The sequence below is a fragment of the Felis catus genome, chromosome D2 (genome assembly GCF_018350175.1).
Source record: "Felis catus isolate Fca126 chromosome D2, F.catus_Fca126_mat1.0, whole genome shotgun sequence".
NCBI classification, from domain to species: domain Eukaryota; kingdom Metazoa; phylum Chordata; class Mammalia; order Carnivora; family Felidae; genus Felis; species Felis catus.
The window spans coordinates 2121744-2140540 of NC_058378.1; the positions used below are offsets into that span (position 1 = coordinate 2121744).

Consider the following 18797-nt stretch of genomic DNA (forward strand, 5'->3'; position numbering starts at 1 on the left):
TTTCCAGGAATTACTGAATAATTCTTCCTTCAATATTGATGGAACCTTCTTGTTTCTATCATGTGGCTTATTTGAAGACAACCACTCACTTCCTGCTTCTAAACTACCTTGTAATGAGATCCAGAGCTAAACAGAATACCAGAATAGCAAAAGGAAAAATAAGGCCTTTTAATAATTAAATGCAATTTAACATATGGCATGAGATCTGGGGTGTCCAGACCAAAGTTTTCAGAGTCCATTTCCCTTGCAAATGGATTAAAATACATAGGAATTTAACCCAATATTCAGACATTTTGTATTGACTTTTATAATTAATCTGTTTTTAAAAGTTGAGTTTGGTAGTCTGAGTACTTGATAAATAAAATGTCACTTAATTGATGTCCTAATTTTTTTTAATGTAACCAATTTTCCATTCAATCTTTCAGAAATATTTTTCTCAAGTCAGACTGAATATGTGAAAATAATGTCATTCCAATTATTTTCAAATGTTTGCCCAATTTCTATATTTTTATGTATTATATTCCCAATCCTTCAATTTGCTTTCTACTCTGCAATTTCTCATTTGTATTTCTTCTTTTGTCCTTAAATAAAATTTTCTAAAGTCAAGAACAGTGTCCAAATTAGGACCTGAATGCCAAATTATTGGAAAGATTATTCTCTTACTCCTGCTCATGTAGCTTTTGCTGACTGACACTGAAAATGGCCTTATTTATCCCCGTAGAATTTAGTGTTTGTGTGCTTAAATCTGAATTGTCTTCTTAGCACTTGAGAAGTTTCTTCTTCTATAAGAACGGAAAAAAATAATTCTCAATAACAAATTCTCAATAACAAAATTTGTGACCAGTAACACCCATGGTGTCAGTGATGGGTGGAGAATGACATCTGCTAACTCATATAAAGCAACTACAGCAAAAATTAATGAGTCAATGAATTGTATATTTTATCCAGTTTCTCCAACTACCAACCAACTTCCTCCAGTGTCTTGTAAAAACCGAGGATCAAACTATTTCATGCCATGCAGTGTAAACACGGGAAACAATTTTGAAAGATAGTAAGAGTAAAGACCACATAAGAGCCTAAAGAAAAATTCTCAAGTAGACTTCTGATTGAGGACTCTCTACCTTTTAAATGTGTAGTATTTTTGATATCCTTCAAGTCAATTAAGAGACAAAACCCCCACATATTTCAAGGGTATCCTATTTCTTGTATTGTGACAAAACAGTCTCGAAAACTTCTTCCTGGAACATCAATTTTATACGCCAGTTAAAAAAACACATCCAGGTATTCAAAATAGCAAGTTACCATCAGGTAAACATTTTTGTTTCCTCGTCTCACAAATGAATCTGAAGTTATTTGAGAAATGAGAAGAGCGTGCATTATTTTGTGCCCAAGTTTTTGCCGTCCAGACTGTCATAGCACTCAGACGCGGAATCTAAGGGACCATCCTCAACCCCAGGGATCGGAAACTAGGTGAATGTAAGTCATGTCCTTCCCAGTGCGTTAGAGAAATGGTTGAATGTGGTAGAGACACCAACAATTTCGCTTTTTCCTGTAACTTCTCAAAAGCTGCACAATGCATTACTGCCTGTGGATAAATACTCTCAATGAGTATTTGGTTGGTATTAACAAGAGAACATTTTATATGAGAACTTGCATACGTATTGAGGCACAACAGCCATTCTCTCTAATCTTTATGAGTCACGTAACAAATGATGATTCTTTCACTGAAATTGGAAAGAAGAATTTAGTTGCGTGCTGCCATGGATTTGGAAAGTGATCAGTGACGACGAGATCAGTGTGAAAATGTTTAAATGTGCTTTAAGTTCCTGTGATGGACAGTGACGTGTCCACCAAAACCTAGTTCGTTTCCCCACCACACACTCTGTGAGGCCATATTTTATCATTTCCTTTGCACTGAAATGAGGCAATTTCCCATGTCCCGGCCAAAAGAACGTGCAAATGGCCATCTCTGTCCATGTCAGGCCCGGTGCTGGATATGGGGGTGTCTCCTTACCTTCTGGGATGACGGGGAGGACGCTGAGGAGCCGGAGAACATAGGCCTCACAAGGGAGGAGTGCGAGTCCCTTCAGAGGCAGACGCAAGGCCGCTCGACCAGAACCCTGCGCTGGCTGCGACATGAATGACTAACAAGCTGTCACTTCCTGAAGCCATTGGTAAGTCGAGACGTATTTCCAGCAGCAGGTGATAACTCAGCTGATAGATGAGTTTTTTAGAGTAGGGCGCCGCCATGAGAAGCCAGACAATGTTAGACGTTGCTTAGAAACTGGGCCTGTGGCAATGAGGGAGCAGGCCTGAAGGCTAGAGATCCACGTTCTAAAGTGCCAACTAGTCAGTGAAATGTCATCTGCAGGCACCTGGAAGGCAGGGCGCGGGCCCGTGAGGCAGGTGGCCCAGGACAGCGTAGGAAAGAACAAGCATGTCTGTGTGGTTTCGACGCTAGTGACTGCCTCCCGCAAGGCACGACCGTAGAGAAGTGAACTCAGGCAGAAACGGGGCGCCTTTCAAAACCAGATTAAAGAGAACATTGGCTAGAGACCAAGACCTTTTAACAAATAGAAAATTGTTCTCACATTCCCCCACTCATGCTAACATTCTCCCTCTACTCCACAATTATTTAAATACTTCTGTTTGCATGACATATTTGGCAATATTAACGTTACGTGTGTATTAAAAATGAGGTAATAGACACCAGGATTTGGCACATAGTAGCTCCTTAGCTAGAGAACAAGCATATTGTTTGTATTATTTTTTTCAAGTGCTGCCAAGCACACAGAAGACTGTCCAAAGAGTAGACACTCAGACAATTATTGGGGAAAAGACAGTCACTCCAATAAATGATGTGGGGAAACCTAGATGGCCACATGCAAAAGCGTGACACTGAACTAATTTTCTTATACCACCCACAACAAGTAAACTAAAAATGGATTAAGGACCTAAATATGAGGCCTGAAATCATAAAACTCTTGAAAGAGAACAGAGGCAGTAATCTCTTGGACATCAGCCCTAACACCATATTTGTGGATGTGTCTCATCAGGCAAGGGAGATAAAAGCAAAAGCAAACTATTGGGACTGCATCAAAACAAAAAGCTTCTGCACAGTGAAGGAAACAACAAAATAAAAAGGCAACCTGCAGAATGGGAAAAGATACTGCAAATGACATATCCAAAAGAAGATTAATATCCAAAATATGTAAAGGACTTATGAAACTCAATGCCCTAAAACAAATAACCTGATTAAAAATGGGCAGAAAACATACAGATGGCCAACAGCATGCTGAAACATGTTCAGTCAGCATCACTCATCATCAGGGAAATGCAAATCAAAACCACAAGGAGACATCTCTTCACACCTGTCATAATGGCTAAAATCAACGACACAAGAAACAAAAAGTGTTGGTGCGGATATGGAGGAAAAGGAACCCTCGTGCCCTGTTGGTGGGACTACAAACGGGTGCAGCCACTGTGGAAAGCCGTATGGAGGTTCCTTAAAAAATTTGAAATAGAACTACCCTGTCATCCAGTAATTCCAGTATTTACCCCAAGAAGATGAAGCTACTAATTCAGGAAGATACATGCACCCCTATGTTTATTTCAACATTACAACAGCAAAGATACAGAAGCAACCCAAGTGTCACAAACAGGTGAATGGAAAAGAAGAGGAGATATATTTACAATGGAATATGACTCAGCTGTAAAAAAGAATGAAATCTTGCCATGTGTGGCAACATGGATGGACCTAGAGGGTATGATGCTAAGTGAAATAAGTCAGAGGAAGACAAATACCAAGTGATTTCTCTTACCTGTGGAACCTAAAACACAAAACAAAGAAATGGACTCACAAATACAGGGGACCAACTAGTGGTTGCCAGAGGCGAGGGAGTGGGGGATTGGCAAAATAGATACAGGAGATTAAGGGGCAGGAACTTTCAGTTATAAAATAAGTGAGTCACGGAGGTGGAGAGTTCAGCACAGGGCACGTGGTCAGTAGTAGTGTAATAACCTTGTGTGGTGACGGACGGTGACCACGCTTTTGGTGAGCACTGAGTGACGTATAGAACTGTTCGATCAGTACATTGTACACCCGAAACGAATATACACTGCAAGTCAATTATACTTCAGTAGTTAAAAAAATGAAAGACAAATGTTGAATACGTCTACATGCTCACATGTAAATTTTGAATGTATTACATTTTAAATATATTACATTTAAAACAGGTTAATAAAGGACAACTCAAGGCTTAAGCTTATATCCTGATAGTGTCGCGTACACACATGTAAGGGGAAAGAGAGGTCATCCGTACAGGTAAGTCCTGGAAATGCGAAGAAATGATATATGTTTACACAGGCTCACGTATGTACAGGTTCCTGTGTGTGCAGAATCACAGCTGGCAGTCACGTGTTGACCTTTAGCTGGAGATCATCAGGGACATCTATGTAGGAAATGAGGAGAGTTTATCAGGTCCTTACGGGGACCGTGAGAAACAGGGCCTCCTCGGGGACAGGGTGTTAGGAGGTCTGGGCGGCCGCTGGGTGATTTGGGAGAGGGTTCAGGTGTTTTGCTTTGCCTTGAGTGCCTTGGGACAGCAAGGTCGTTCTGTGATCCTGCATCTCAACAATGTTTGTGGTAAATGGTGGGGAAATGGATCAGGCCTAAAGCAACAATTGGTAGAGAAGCAACAGTAAGTCACATTGTAATGCAAAGAGGAAAACTTGCTCATTTGGGGGTTTGGACAGACTTCTTACTTGTTGTCTATGCTCACATATGATTAATAGGCCTGCTCTTGTTTGGGTCCATGTCCATTGTGGTTTGGAGGGACCGTGGCTGACGGTGGTGATCTTTGAAATTGTTTATGGGCAACGAGAGAAAACCATGGCTTCCCTCTTAGGGCCTGGCTTGCTGTTATGGAGCTGTTTCCTTTCCCAGTCACGTGATTGCAATGAGAAATGATGATTGGGTAGGAAAACTGCAAATATAAAACATAAACAGAAATGTATTTCTATATATGATACAAATAATATTTTGAAAATGCAAATGTAAAAATCATAAAACTATTCTCATTTTCTAAGAAGGTGGGAAAACATATATTTGTTAACCTCAGGAGCGGAGATAGGGATTCTAACACCAGAAAGTTTAGATCTCAATGCATTCTAGCCCACCTTTTACTCCAAAACAATCCCGTGTGGTCAGAATGACTTTTTTTTTCTTTTCTTTTTTTTACAATAAGTTAACAAAGACAGTAGAAATTTCCAGAAGACAAATATGTTTCTCTTCTTTATTTTTAAGTTTTAAATTTCATACTGGTCAGTGTAAGCTTCTGAACAAAGTAACCAGAGTTCGATATAGGTAAGCTTACTTGCTTTCCCTTTCCTTACAATGTAAATTAGTGCTTCAACCTTAAAAAAAAAAAAAAAAATTAAAGAGTATGGCAAATGCGGACTGCGATGTGTGAAGATAGGTATATTTAAAATAAGGCAAAATTTCATTAAAAACCTAACACATATTAAGCAGGGTTTTCACATCAGTGGTGCGTTTCAGCTTGAGTCCGTGTCAAAGTGAGGGACAGACAATACCGTCATGACTTTCTGAGGAATTAGGTCCTCTTGTGAGGCGTATACTGATATGCACTGAAGGAAGAGTTTTAAAGCATAATACAGATTTGTCTCAAGGAGGCCAAGAGTGAAATTCAAAAGTAGATCAAGATACATGATCTACGATTTCCCCGCATATCCTAAATCCACAAAAGCAATTCAGCGTCTCTGAAATCACATGTAAATAAAAGAGCTAAGGGCTTCCTTGCCGTGTCTACTTTGATAGCAGGTTTCCCACATTATCAGATCTAGGTTTTATAATTCCTTCTCCCAGAGGAATCTGAATGCCTTAGGAGCAATTTCTATAGAAAATCAGGATGGAACTGGAGAGTGTTTTGCTAAGTGAAATAAGTCATACAGAGAAAGATACCATATGTTTTCACTCTTATGTGGATCCTGAGAAACTTAAAAGAAGACCATGGGGGAGAGGAAGGGAAAAAAAAGAGGTTAGAGAGGGAGGGAGCCAAAATATAAGAGACTCTTAAAAACTGAGGCCAGAGGACAGCAGAGAATCTCTTGCTACAGAGATCAAGGGACTAAGGAACAGTCACGAGGAGCTGAAAAGTGCTTTAAACGAAATGCAAAACAAAATGGAAACGACGACAGCTAGGACTGAAGAGGCAGAGGAGAGAATAGGTGAACTAGAAAATAAAGTTATGGAAAAAGAGGAAGCTGAGAGAAAGAGAGATAAAAAAATCCAGGAGTATGAGGGGAAAATTAGAGAACTAAGTGATACACTAAAAAGAAATAATATATGCATAATTGGTATCCGAGAGGAGGAAGAGAGAGGAAAAGGTGCTGAAGGGGTACTTGAAGAAATTATAGCTGAGAACTTCCCTGATCTGGGGAAGGAAAAAGGCATTGAAATCCAAGAGGCACAGAGAACTCCCTTCAGACATAACTTGAATCGATCTTCTGCACGACATATCATAGTGAAACTGGCAAAATACAGGATAAAGAGAAAATTCTGAAAGCAGCAAGGGGTAAATGTGCCCTCACATATAAAGGGAGACCTATAAGACTCGTGACTGATCTCTCTTTTGAAACTTGGCAGGCCAGAAAGGATTGGCACGGTATCTTCAGTGTGCTAAACAGAAAAAATATGCAGCCGAGAATCCTTTATCCAGCAAGTCTGTCATTTAGAATAGAAGGAGAGATAAAGGTCTTCCCAAACAAACAAAAACTGAAGGAATCTGTCACCACTAAACCAGCCCTACAAGAGATCCTAAGGGGGATCCTGTGAGATAAAGTACCAGAGACATCACTACAAGCATAAAACATACAGATATCACAATGACTCTAAACCCGTATTTTTCTATAATAACACTGAATGTAAATGGATTAAATGCGCCAACCAAAAGACATAGGGTATCAGAATGGATAAAAAAACAAGACCCATCTATTTGCTGTCTACAAGAGACTCATTTTAGACCTGAGGACACCTTTAGATTGAGAGTGAGGGGATGGAGAACTATTTATCATGCGACTGGAAGCCAAAAGAAAGATGGAGTAGCCATACTTATATCAGACAAACTAGACTTTAAATTAAAGGCTGTAACAAAAGATGAAGAAGGACATTATATAATAGTTACAGGGTCTATCCATCAGGAAGAGCTAACAATTATAAATGTCTATGCGCCGAATACCGGAGCCCCCAAATATATAAAACAATTACTCATAAACACAAGCAACCTTATCGATAAGAATGTGGTAATTGCAGGGGACTTTAACACCCCACTTACAGAAATGGATAGATCAGCTAGACACACGGTCAATAAAGAAACAAGGGCCCTGAATGAGACATTGGATCAGATGGACTTGACAGATATATTTAGAACTCTAAATCCCAAAGCAACAGAATATACTTTCTTCTCGAGTGCACATGGAACATTCTCCAAGATAGATCATATACTGGGTCACAAAACAGCCCTTCATAAGTTTACAAGAATTGAAATTATACCATGCATACTTTCAGACCACAATGCCATGAAGCTTGAAATCAACCACAGAAAAAAGTCTGGAAAACCTCCAAAAGCCTGGAGGTTAAAGAACACCCTACTAACGAATGAGTGGGTCAACCAGGCAATTAGAGAAGAAATTAAAAAATATATGGAAACAAACGAAAATGAAAATACAACAATCCAAACGCTTTGGGATGCAGCGAAGGCAGTCCTGAGAGGAAAATACATTGCAATCCAGGCCTATCTCAAGAAACAAGAAAAATCCCAAATACAAAATCTAACAGCACACCTAAAGGAACTAGAAGCAGAACAGCAAAGGCAGCCTAAACCCAGCAGAAGAAGAGAAATAATAAAGATCAGAGCAGAAATAAACAATATAGAATCTAAAAAAACTGTAGAGCAGATCAACGAAACCAAGAGTTGGTTTTTTGAAAAAATAAACAAAATTGACAAACCTCTAGCCAGGCTTCTCAAAAAGAAAAGGGAGATGACCCAAATAGATAAAATCATGAATGAAAATGGAATGATTACAACCAATCCCTCAGAGATACAAGCAATTATCAGGGAATACTATGAAAAATTATATGCCAACAAATTGGACAACCTGGAAGAAATGGACAAATTCCTGAACACCCACACTCTTCCAAAACTCAATCAGGAGGAAATAGAAAGCTTGAACAGACCCATAACTAGCGAAGAAATTGAATCGGTTATCAAAAATCTCCCAACAAATAAGAGTCCAGGACCAGATGGCTTCCCAGGGGAGTTCTACCAGACGTTTAAAGCAGAGATAAGACCTCTCCTTCTCAAGCTATTCCAAGTAATAGAAAGGGAAGGAAAACTTCCATACTCGTTCTATGAAGCCAGTATTACTTTGATTCCTAAACCAGACAGAGACCCAGTAAAAAAAGAGAACTACAGACCAATATCCCTGATGAATATGGATGCAAAAATTCTCAATAAGATACTAGCAAATCGAATTCAATGGCATATAAAAAGAATTATTCACCATGATCAAGTGGGATTCATTCCTGGGATGCAGGGCTGGTTCAACATTCGCAAATCAATCAACATGATACATAACATTAACAAAAAAAAAAAAGAGAAGAACCATATGATCCTGTCAATCGATGCAGAAAAGGCCTTTGACAAAATCCAGCACCCTTTCTTAATAAAAACCCTTGAGAAAGTCGGGATAGAAGGAACATACTTAAAGATCATAAAAGCCATTTATGAAAAGCCCACAGCTAACATCATCCTCAACGGGGAAAAACTGAGAGCTTTTTCCCTGAGATCAGGAACACGACAGGGATGTCCACTCTCACCGCTGTTGTTTAACATAGTGCTGGAAGTTCTAGCATCAGCAATCAGACAACAAAAGGAAATCAAAGGCATCCAAATTGGCAAAGATGAATTCAAGCTTTCGCTTTTTGCAGATGACATGATATTATACATGGAAAATCCAATAGACTCCACCAAAAGTCTGCTAGAACTGATACATGAATTCAGCAAAGTTGCAGGATACAAAATCAATAGACAGAAATCAGACTGTAGAAAGCTTATGAAGGAAATTGAAGATTTAAAGAAATGGAAAGCCATTCCCTGCTCACGGATTGGAAGAATAAATATTGTCAAAATGTCAATACTACCCAAAGCTATCTACACATTCAATGCAATCCCAATCAAAATTGCACCAGCATTCTTCTCGAAACTAGAACAAGCAATCCTACAATTCATATGGAACCACGAAAGGCCCCGAATAGCCAAAGTAATTTTGAAGAAGAAGACCAAAGCAGGAGGCATCACAATCCCAGACTTTAGCCTCTACTACAAAGCTGTCATCATCAAGACAGCATGGTATTGGCACAAAAACAGACACATAGACCAATGGAATAGAATAGAAACCCCAGAACTAGACCCACAAACGTATGGCCAACTCATCTTTGACAAAGCAGGAAAGAACATCCAATGGAAAAAAGACAGCCTTTTTAACAAATGGTGCTGGGAGACCTGGACAGCAACATGCAGAAGGTTGAAACTAGACCACTTTCTCACACCATTCACAAAAATAAACTCAAAATGGATAAAGGACCTGAATGTGAGACAGGAAACCATCAAAGCCTTAGAGGAGAAAGCAGGAAAAGACCTCTCTGGCCTCAGCCGTAGCAGTCTCTTACTCGACACATCCCCAAAGGCAAGGGAATTAAAAGCAACAGTGAATTACTGCGACCTTATGAAGATAAAAAGCTTCTGCACAGCAAAGGAAACAACCAACAAAACTAAAAGGCAACCAACAGAATGGGAAAAGATATTTGCAAATGACATATTGGACAAATGGCTAGTATCCAAAATCTATAAAGAGCTCACCAAACTCCACACCCGAAAAACAAATAACCCAGTGAAGAAATGGGCAGAAAACATGAATAGACACTTCTCTAAAGAAGACATCCGGATGGCCAACAGGCACATGAAAAGATGTTCAACGTCACTCCTTATCAGGGAAATCCAAATCAAAACCACACTCAGATATCACCTCACGCCAGTCAGAGTGGCCAAAATGAACACATCAGGAGACTATAGATGCTGGAGAGGATGTGGAGAAACGGGAACCCTCTTGCACTGTTGGTGGGAATGCAAATTGGTGCAGCCACTCTGGAAAACAGTGTGGAGGTTCTTCAGAAAATTAAAAATAGACCTACCCTATGACCCAGCAATAGCACTGCTAGGAATTTACCCAAGGGATACAGGAGTACTGATGCATAGGGGCACTTGTACCCCAATGTTTATAGCAGCACTCTCAACAATAGCCAAATTATGGAAAGAGCCTAAATGTCCATCAACTGATGAATGGATAAAGAAATTGTGGTTTATATACACAATGGAATACTAGGTGGCAATGAGAAAGAATAAAATATGGCCTTTTGTAGCAACGTGAATGGAACTGGAGAGTGTGATGCTCAGTGAAATAAGCCGTACAGAGACAGATACCATATGGTTTCACTCTTATGTGGATCCTGAGAAACTTAACAGAAACCCATGGGGGAGGGGAAGAAAAAAAAAAAAAAGAGGTTAGAGTGGGAGAGAGCCAAAGCATAAGAGACTGTTAAAAACTGAGAACAAACTGAGGGTTGATGGGGGGTGGGAGGGAGGGGGGGGTGGGTGATGGGTATTGAGGAGGGCACCTTTTGGGATGAGCACTGGGTGTTGTATGGAAACCAATTTGACAATAAATTTCATATATTTAAAAAAAAACTGAGGCCAAACTGAGGGTTGATGGAGGGGGGGAGGATGGGTGATGGGCACCTGTTGGGACGAGCACTGGGTGTTGTATGGAAACCAATTTGACAATAAATTTCATATTAAAAAAATTAAAATAAAAAAATAAAAAGATAAAAAAAAAAGAAGAAAATCAGGATCAGTGTGGGTGACACTCACTATGACAGTGAATTCTGGGACCTGAGCAGTTGAGTGCATGGTTACAGAGTGCTATAATTCTTCAGGTCCCTTCCTCTGAATAACAAGCAAAAACGAAAAAAAAAAAAAGTTTTATCGTTTTTTTTTTTACTTTTGTCTGAAAAATGATATTCATTCTTTTCCAAGCAAATATTCCTTTGGTAAATATTAATTTTTCCATAGGTTTATTTTTTTAATTAGAACTGATAGGGACCGTTTGACCATGTACACAGAGTGCCTTTTTAATTATTTATACATTTGACATTTGGTATTTTCCCCCTGGATTTCTGAGAAGAAACGATGGTAGTAGAAATACTACAGATCGCAAACTTCCGAGTGCCTTTAAATTTGGGACTTTTGTGCCAACTCATTCAACTTGGAATAGGTTACAGATGGTGGCACTAGGTAACAATTATAACTCAAGGCAAATAATATATTTATGTTTAAAATATTGACTTCTGGGGTGTCATAAGTCAGGTTTATATTCAGCTTGTCAGGAGTCATCTAAAGTAAGTGTTGTATGTAAAACTTCAGTTCACAAACAGTTTTACTTTTGGAAAAGCAAAATCTTCTTTATTAACATCTGCACGGATTAGACATCATACTTAATGTTCTCCACGGGTGAAAGTGAGGTCTTATTAAGTAAGATGTTGTAGCAAATGTTGTCTCATAAGAATTTTTTAAGGACTGTGGAACTAAGATCTCATAAAATTTGATTGAAGATTAAGTTTGCTTTAAGAGACTATTCTCCATTCTTTCTGAGTACATTGCAAACAGTCAGATAACTTATGTGGATAAGATAAGAGAGGTAAGTGCCTGACGAGACATTTTGACAACAAATTTCTTAAGAGCCTGAGAAGCCAGAGGCAGAGATGGGGTTATACTGGGAAGGATTTTTGATTTTAATGAAATTTCCCTTAGTTCATTGTAGATTCTGTTTGGGATCGAGTGAAAGAAGATGTCTAACTTTCGTAGTTTGTGGGTGTGTGTGTCTCCTCAAAATGAGATTTTCTTTTTAAATATCAAATCAGCATACGTTAATTTATACCCAGTTTGAGAATACACAAATATAAATGCACATCAAATCAGCATTACAGTATTACAGTTGGCCCAGCCCCCTAGTCAGACCTGAACCGAAAGAAGTAGGCTCTTGATGGCTAGGTCACCATGTACACTCAGAAATATGAGGAAATAAATACATCAATATGGCAGTTTTGATTTTTGAGACCAGTGATTTTTAACTCAGTAGGAACTGAGCTTTCAATTAGAAATCATGACTTTGTCCGGAGTATAATTAAAATTAACTACTTTGCTACCTTTATGGAATATGGATTCATACATGTTCAGGGGGATGGAAATGGAAATCTCGAGCCTAAATGAATCCACATGCCGTATAGTTTTCTACACGGACTTCACTCGGTGGGAACTCAAAGAGGGAAGCAGGAATAATCCCATAGGGTTATTGCTTAGACGTTCCCTTCAGAATCCCATAGCAAGTGAATGTTTATAAAGATAGATGAGACTTAGAAATTCTAAAGCGTGTTTATACTTTTTATTCTTTGTCAACTGATTATGGTATGTCATCTTGTTCACATGGCAAAACATCTAATCTATAATGTATCCTGCTCTAGGGCTGCTGGGTGGCTCCGTTGTTTGAGTATCCATACGACTTCGGCTCAGGTCATGATGTTGTGGTTTGTGGGTTCAAGCCCTGCGTCGGGTTCTGTGCTAACAGCACTTTGGATTCTCTGTCCTCTCTCTCTGCCCCTCCCTATCTCGTTCTCTCTCTTTCTCTCTCTCTAAATAAATAAACTTAAAAAGTATGCTAATTTATTTACCTGACAATTATGCTCCATTTGATTATTTACAAAACTTTTGGTAAAAATTCAAGGTCTTTAAAAGGAAGTCAAGGCAGGTTCGTTGAGCAGTTATTTATGGGAAGACTTCATCTACAAGCAACAAATGTTAATGTCATATCTGAATTCATAAAATGGAAATGTTTTTCCTTTGAATTACAATAATGAAAGATCACAGTTCACTAGAGATATGGATCATTAATACCTCTAAGACTTGAATGTATTCGTAGGCAATGAAAATGCTAAGAATGGTCACCTAGAATAGATCAAACAGATTTTGCCTATCTTCAGATTTCCTTAGCGTACTAGTCTAAGAATATTTAACTAGTGATTGCATAGAAGGACTGAAAGTTAAAGTGAACTTAGAGCTCCACTAAAAGTTATTCTATAGATAATTGTGTATCCCGTTTGGCATCTACCATTATACGCACTTGATTTGATGGAAGTTCATGCTGAAACAACAAACTTACTAAGTTCTAATACTACATTTTCACAAGAGTCCTACATTTCTAAAGTTTAAAGCTGAGAAAATTATCAAAATAATCTAAATGAGGATAGTTTCATAAAGTCTTGTGTATATAATGCCAAGTCTTTATGAATCCATCAACAAAATTCAAATGTCTACACTATTTTTGCAGGCTTGCTACAAAATAAAATTTTGTTGTGTGATATCTCCACATTGAGTTAAACCACATACCCTGAGAATATGAGTCAGGGTAAGTTTTCAGGTTTAAAGTGTATAGATGTCTCAAATGTACTATTTTCAATGGCAGTTGCCCTAGTAAATGTAATGAATAATTATGGGCCACAGGAGAAGGATTCTGTGGAACATACAGTGTTCCCAAGTTTTACCTTGGCTCTTTTTTCCTATTCTCTTCCCACCTGTTTATCATCCTTTCCATTGTGGTTAGTCCCCAGAAGCTCCAAAGTCTCCCATCCTTGTACTGAAGATAAGTTCCTGAGACAAATTGATAACCAGTCTAAGGGCCTTGGATATCTTCTCTAGAATGTATTGTTCCTTAACTAAAACTGTGCTCTCTCACTGACTTCTAGGGGAAGGTGTTACTACTGTAATTATAGTAATACAATGCTTATTTGACTATTGGATGTATTATATGTATACAATAGCATATTTTCATTACTTCCATAAGCCCTTTAAGATCATGGTCTACCTTTAATTTAAAAAGTACAGGCTTAAATATTTTATCGGCATATTTACATGAACAATGTACATAATATATAATTATATATTAATTACATGTATCATATTACATATAATCATATATTCTATAACATATGATACATACAATGCGTCATATACATTATTTCGTACTTGGCTTTTCCTTCCCATCTTTCCTTCAAAGTTCATCAGACTTAAAAACAATCTAGTATGTGTTAATCCACCTATTTATTTAAACACTTAATTTTTCTTATGCATTTTCTGTGAGTCTCTGTGTGTGAGAGATGGCTCTCTTGGTCACTGTAAACATAGGAAAAATTGAAGTTTTAACATCTGGGAAAGCTTTGTTCCATTCTCTTTAGTGAATATAGAACAGAGCTCTGTCCCAACCTTGGGAATGGTGATAATATTCTGTAGCACACAACAGAGTGCTTTTCCACATTTTCCATCAGTTTTCTGAAGCAGAGGAGGCTTCATGAACATATGCAGTCTAGGACCCTCTGGACGTGCTTCCGCCGAGAGGTCTGGCCGGTGGCCCTGGCTAATCTAATCCAACATGACAGTGAGGCCTCGGATCATCAGGTAGCAGTTGGCTGTGTGAAGGAGGCTGCGGAACGAGTAGCACCAGCCATCAGACACTGCAAGGAAGATCCAGTGGATTTCAGTCCAAATTACAATCAGAAGCGCGTACATTTTTTTTTTTTTTTTTGACCAGCATATCTTCCTCAGTGCCCTTTCTTTAATCTAGATGTGTCTTTATATTGAAAGTGGGTTTCTTACAAACATGAAGTTGGAGCTGGGGGTGACATCGTAAGTGTCCCTTTGCTTGCATCACAGTCTTGCCTCGCCTTTCCTGCGGTGCTGAGGGCAGCTGCCTTGTGCCTCTTATGTTGTGCTCAGTCCTTTTGGCACCGTTCAGCCGAATCTGGGGCCAGGGGCAGAAACCCTTCCTGCTCTGTTTCCTCTCTTACTTTATGCCATCTGCCCGTCTTCCAGGGCTTCTGTTACATGGACATTAGGCTACTTGATATCGTCCCACAAGACACTGGACCTCTGTTCATTTTTGCTCAAACTGTTTTCCTCTGCAGTTGAATTTGGATAGTTTAATAGGTTTCATCTACTATATAGCCAGTCTGTTCTTAGCCCCACCCATTGAACTCTTCCATTCATGAAACATTGGGCTCAGCTGTTTGTTTCCTGTTCTTTATTATAATCCCCATCTCCTTCTTCATTATATTTTTGTTGATTTTAAATCTTTGTTCATAAAAAGTAAATAACAGCTGTTTTAAAGCATATTTTTGCTAATTTCAATGTATCTGTTGATACTATTGATGATTTTTCTCCTGGTTATTGGTCAGATTTTCAGTCTACACATGCTAAGTTTTCTGTTTCATTTTGTTTTGATTTCCCACTAAGGTTGGGCAGGGCCCCTGACTCTGTGCTTTTGATAACATCCAGTTCTCCAATTCTCTGTTCCATCAGCAACACTGTGGAAACCATTCCCTGCCTGCTTGTGTGGTCCTGATTTGTGCAAGGACGACTGTAATTTGGATGGTAATTAAGGGGCCTCAAGCAGCTTTCTGCAGTGCGTTCTGGGAACGGCTGCTGTTTCAGGGTACCCTGCCTGAAATCTCAGCTATGTCAGCAACTCAGAACTCCAAGTTGTTGTTGTTGTTTGGTTTGGTTTGGTTTGGTTGTTGCTATTGTAGGTTTTTTTTTAAGTTTATTTATTTATTTTCAGAGAGAGAGAGGGAGAGAGACAGACAGACCGAGCATGTGTGTGAGTAAGGAGAGGGGCAGAGAGAAAGAGAGAGAGAAACCCAAGCAGGCTCCGCACTGTGAGTACAGAGCCCAACACAGGGCTCGAATTCACAAACTGTGAGATCATTACCTGCACCAAAACCAACGGTCGGCCCAGAACTTCAGCTTTTTATTCTTGAGCCCAGCAAGATCAGTGTGCTGTCTGGGGCCATTTCCTTTAGATGAAGTCAGCAAGAACCTGCAGTCAGGAAGTTTGCATTATCCTGGGGCTCCCCTTGCGACTTTCCCTTGTCTGAATGACTTGGCCTGCAAGGCTGCTGTCCAGCGTCTGAAAACACCCCACCCAGTTTCATACTTCTCTGTGGCCGAAACCCTAGTCCATTATAACGGTTCCTCTGCTATGGACAGAAGCAGAAAACTCTGATTTTTTTTTTTTTTTAATGAAGACAGTACTCAGTCAATCTCTACACTTTAAATGAAAGGGGGAGAATAATGTTTGTTCACTCACATAAATATAGAACTTTTAAATTTGTTTTGCATATTGTATGGTTAGCTTTCACACCAGTGGAAATGATAATTTTGGACACAAATGATATATAACAATACCACAAATACTATTCAGAAGATTTGCAATGAATGTAAATTATTAGGAAAATAAAACGCTATACTAATTTTTTTTTCTGATTACTTGAAAGAATTTAGTAAAAAAAAATCTTTATAAACTTTACAGTTCTTGATATTTCTTCCTGAAATTGCTGCCGTGCAGCAGTGAGTTCATATAAGTGTATTATTTACTTGAGAACCAAAGGCTAATATCTCACATTCATATAAACCTGAACACATTCTCCATGCTTTCTGGGTTGGAAGCGACTATATTCCTATGAAAAGGGCAATGTGGATGTTTTGACCCCTTCTGCATTAGGAAAAACAAAGATAAATTAGTGTTACTTATTTGAGGTTTTGGTTTAAAAATGGCCACAAAGATTTTAAACTAGCTCTTTCTGTGCTACAATTTTGTCTTCCAAAAAAAAAAAATTAATTAAAAAAAAAAAAGAGGTTAGAGTGGGAGAGAGCCAAAGCATAAGAGACTCTTAAAAACTGAGAACAAACTGAGGGTTGATGGGGGTGGGAGGGAGGGGAGGGTGGGTGATAGGCATTGAGGAGGGCACCTGTTGGGATGAGCACTGGGTGTTGTATGGAAACCAATTTGACAATAAATTTCATATATTGAAAAAAAAATTTGTCTTCCACACACAGCTTCTATGTGATACATGGTTATAGTCATAAATTATGTATTACTCTCCTCTCTTTTCCCCCCCACCTTTAACATCTAACGCTTCAAGTTTAATACTAAATTATTTATTTTTTAGCCGTCATTATCACTAGCAATCTTGGATTTATTGTTCAGAAAATAGTTTTTTCACAAGAGTTACCTACCTTCCCCCTTTTTTCAAGGAAAGAATTGAAAATTTTCTTCGTTCCTTTGCTGGATCACCATGCTATTGTGCTTGTTACCTGAGTTTTACAAACAGTTATTCTGTCGTAGTAATCCTTCGTCATAGGGTTCCGGCAGCAGCTTCAAAATTTATATTAAATGCTTATTATTTTGACATCCCAGCTGTCATTAAAATGGGAGATTGCTGTTTTGAGTTTACAGAGGCCATTTGTGTGGAGAGAACGGTGCATATTTTACTGAGTTTACTGTGCAAACTAGAAGGGAGGCTATTCTAAGCTGTCAACATTAATTGTACACTTTTTGGATGAACAGTAAATGTGTGTTGGTCAAGTCACAATTGTGATGTAACACAGAGTGATGAGCAAATGTCAAGATAGGGACCTTTCCGATGACATAATTACACCCGGACAGTGTAACTTTCCTCTGAATGATAAAGAGGCTTGTTTTCAAGTATCCATCAAATTCATTGTTTGCCTGTTTTGTCACATTTCCTAGACATGCTTTTTCCTCTGTTTCTATAATAAAACATCCTATTAAGAGTATTTTGAACTACAGACCAAAATGGGTATGTTTTTCGCATTGAGGTAAGTTGTCAGAAATCGCTGAAGTTGGTGGGGGGTAAACTCACGGCACGGTGTGTAGCCAGAGAACACTTCATTTGATTATTGGAGGACCAGGAAAAGTAAAGGACTGAAACAGTTGAGACATAAAAAAAAAAAGTTAATACGAAAAATATGTTACAGATAAAGCCTTAAAGATAGAGTACATAAAGAATATTACCATCTTACAAATATCGATGTTTTTGCTAGCATAATGATTTTACTTATTCAACAATCGTGTATTGAACATTCAAAGCTTTATAGAAGGCATATGGCAGTATCTAGAAGACATATGGGAAGTTGCTCATGTCATGAATGATTAGGAAGGGGACAGAATTAGGGAAGATGATGTTAATGTGTCCAGTAGAACGTAGTAAATGCATAAGAGAGATGGAGAATCCGTGGGGACTTCAGAAGAGAGATCGCTTTAAAGAAAAACAATTTCAGGAGAAAATAAATCCCTTGAGCTGAATCTTTGAGGACATTAGGGGTTTCTTCATGGCGTGGTGAAATGGAGATGATGAGAGGGAAGCAAACTGTCAGCAGTCACAGAGGCCAGTAATGGTGGAGTGGACCTTCCAAACACTGAAAATAGTCTGGACTGACCGTCATTCACTGTTTGAAGATGATGATGCCACGTAAGTTTAGGGGGGGAAACTCAGCTCCCTAGTGTGGAGGGGTAGAGTGCGAGCACCTGGAAATGTTGCACAGAGCGTCACAATTGGGCATCACCAGTGCGGGAGCGGCCTTGCCCGGGCGCTCCCCGCGGGCCACCGGTTCTGCTGCAGGAGCACTTCCATCCAGGGCGATCCAGTGCCTGGACCTCACTCTGGCATTCCAGAATGCAAATGAGATTCTGAAACGTGGTGATTACATCTTGATTAAAAAGGAGAGTGAAAGGAGTAGAAGTGCGTGAACAGG

At 38.9% G+C, this 18797-nt stretch overlaps 1 long non-coding RNA gene across 1 annotated transcript; it reads right to left on the bottom strand.

Annotated features, from left to right (window-relative positions):
* Nucleotides 1-4257: 4257 nt before the first annotated feature.
* LOC123380725 lies at nucleotides 4258-17604 on the bottom strand. Its single transcript, XR_006586816.1, has 3 exons — nucleotides 17259-17604; nucleotides 12863-12973; nucleotides 4258-4985 (listed from the first exon to the last, which is right to left on the bottom strand). It is a non-coding gene; the product is annotated as an uncharacterized LOC123380725 (long non-coding RNA).
* Nucleotides 17605-18797: the final 1193 nt, after the last annotated feature.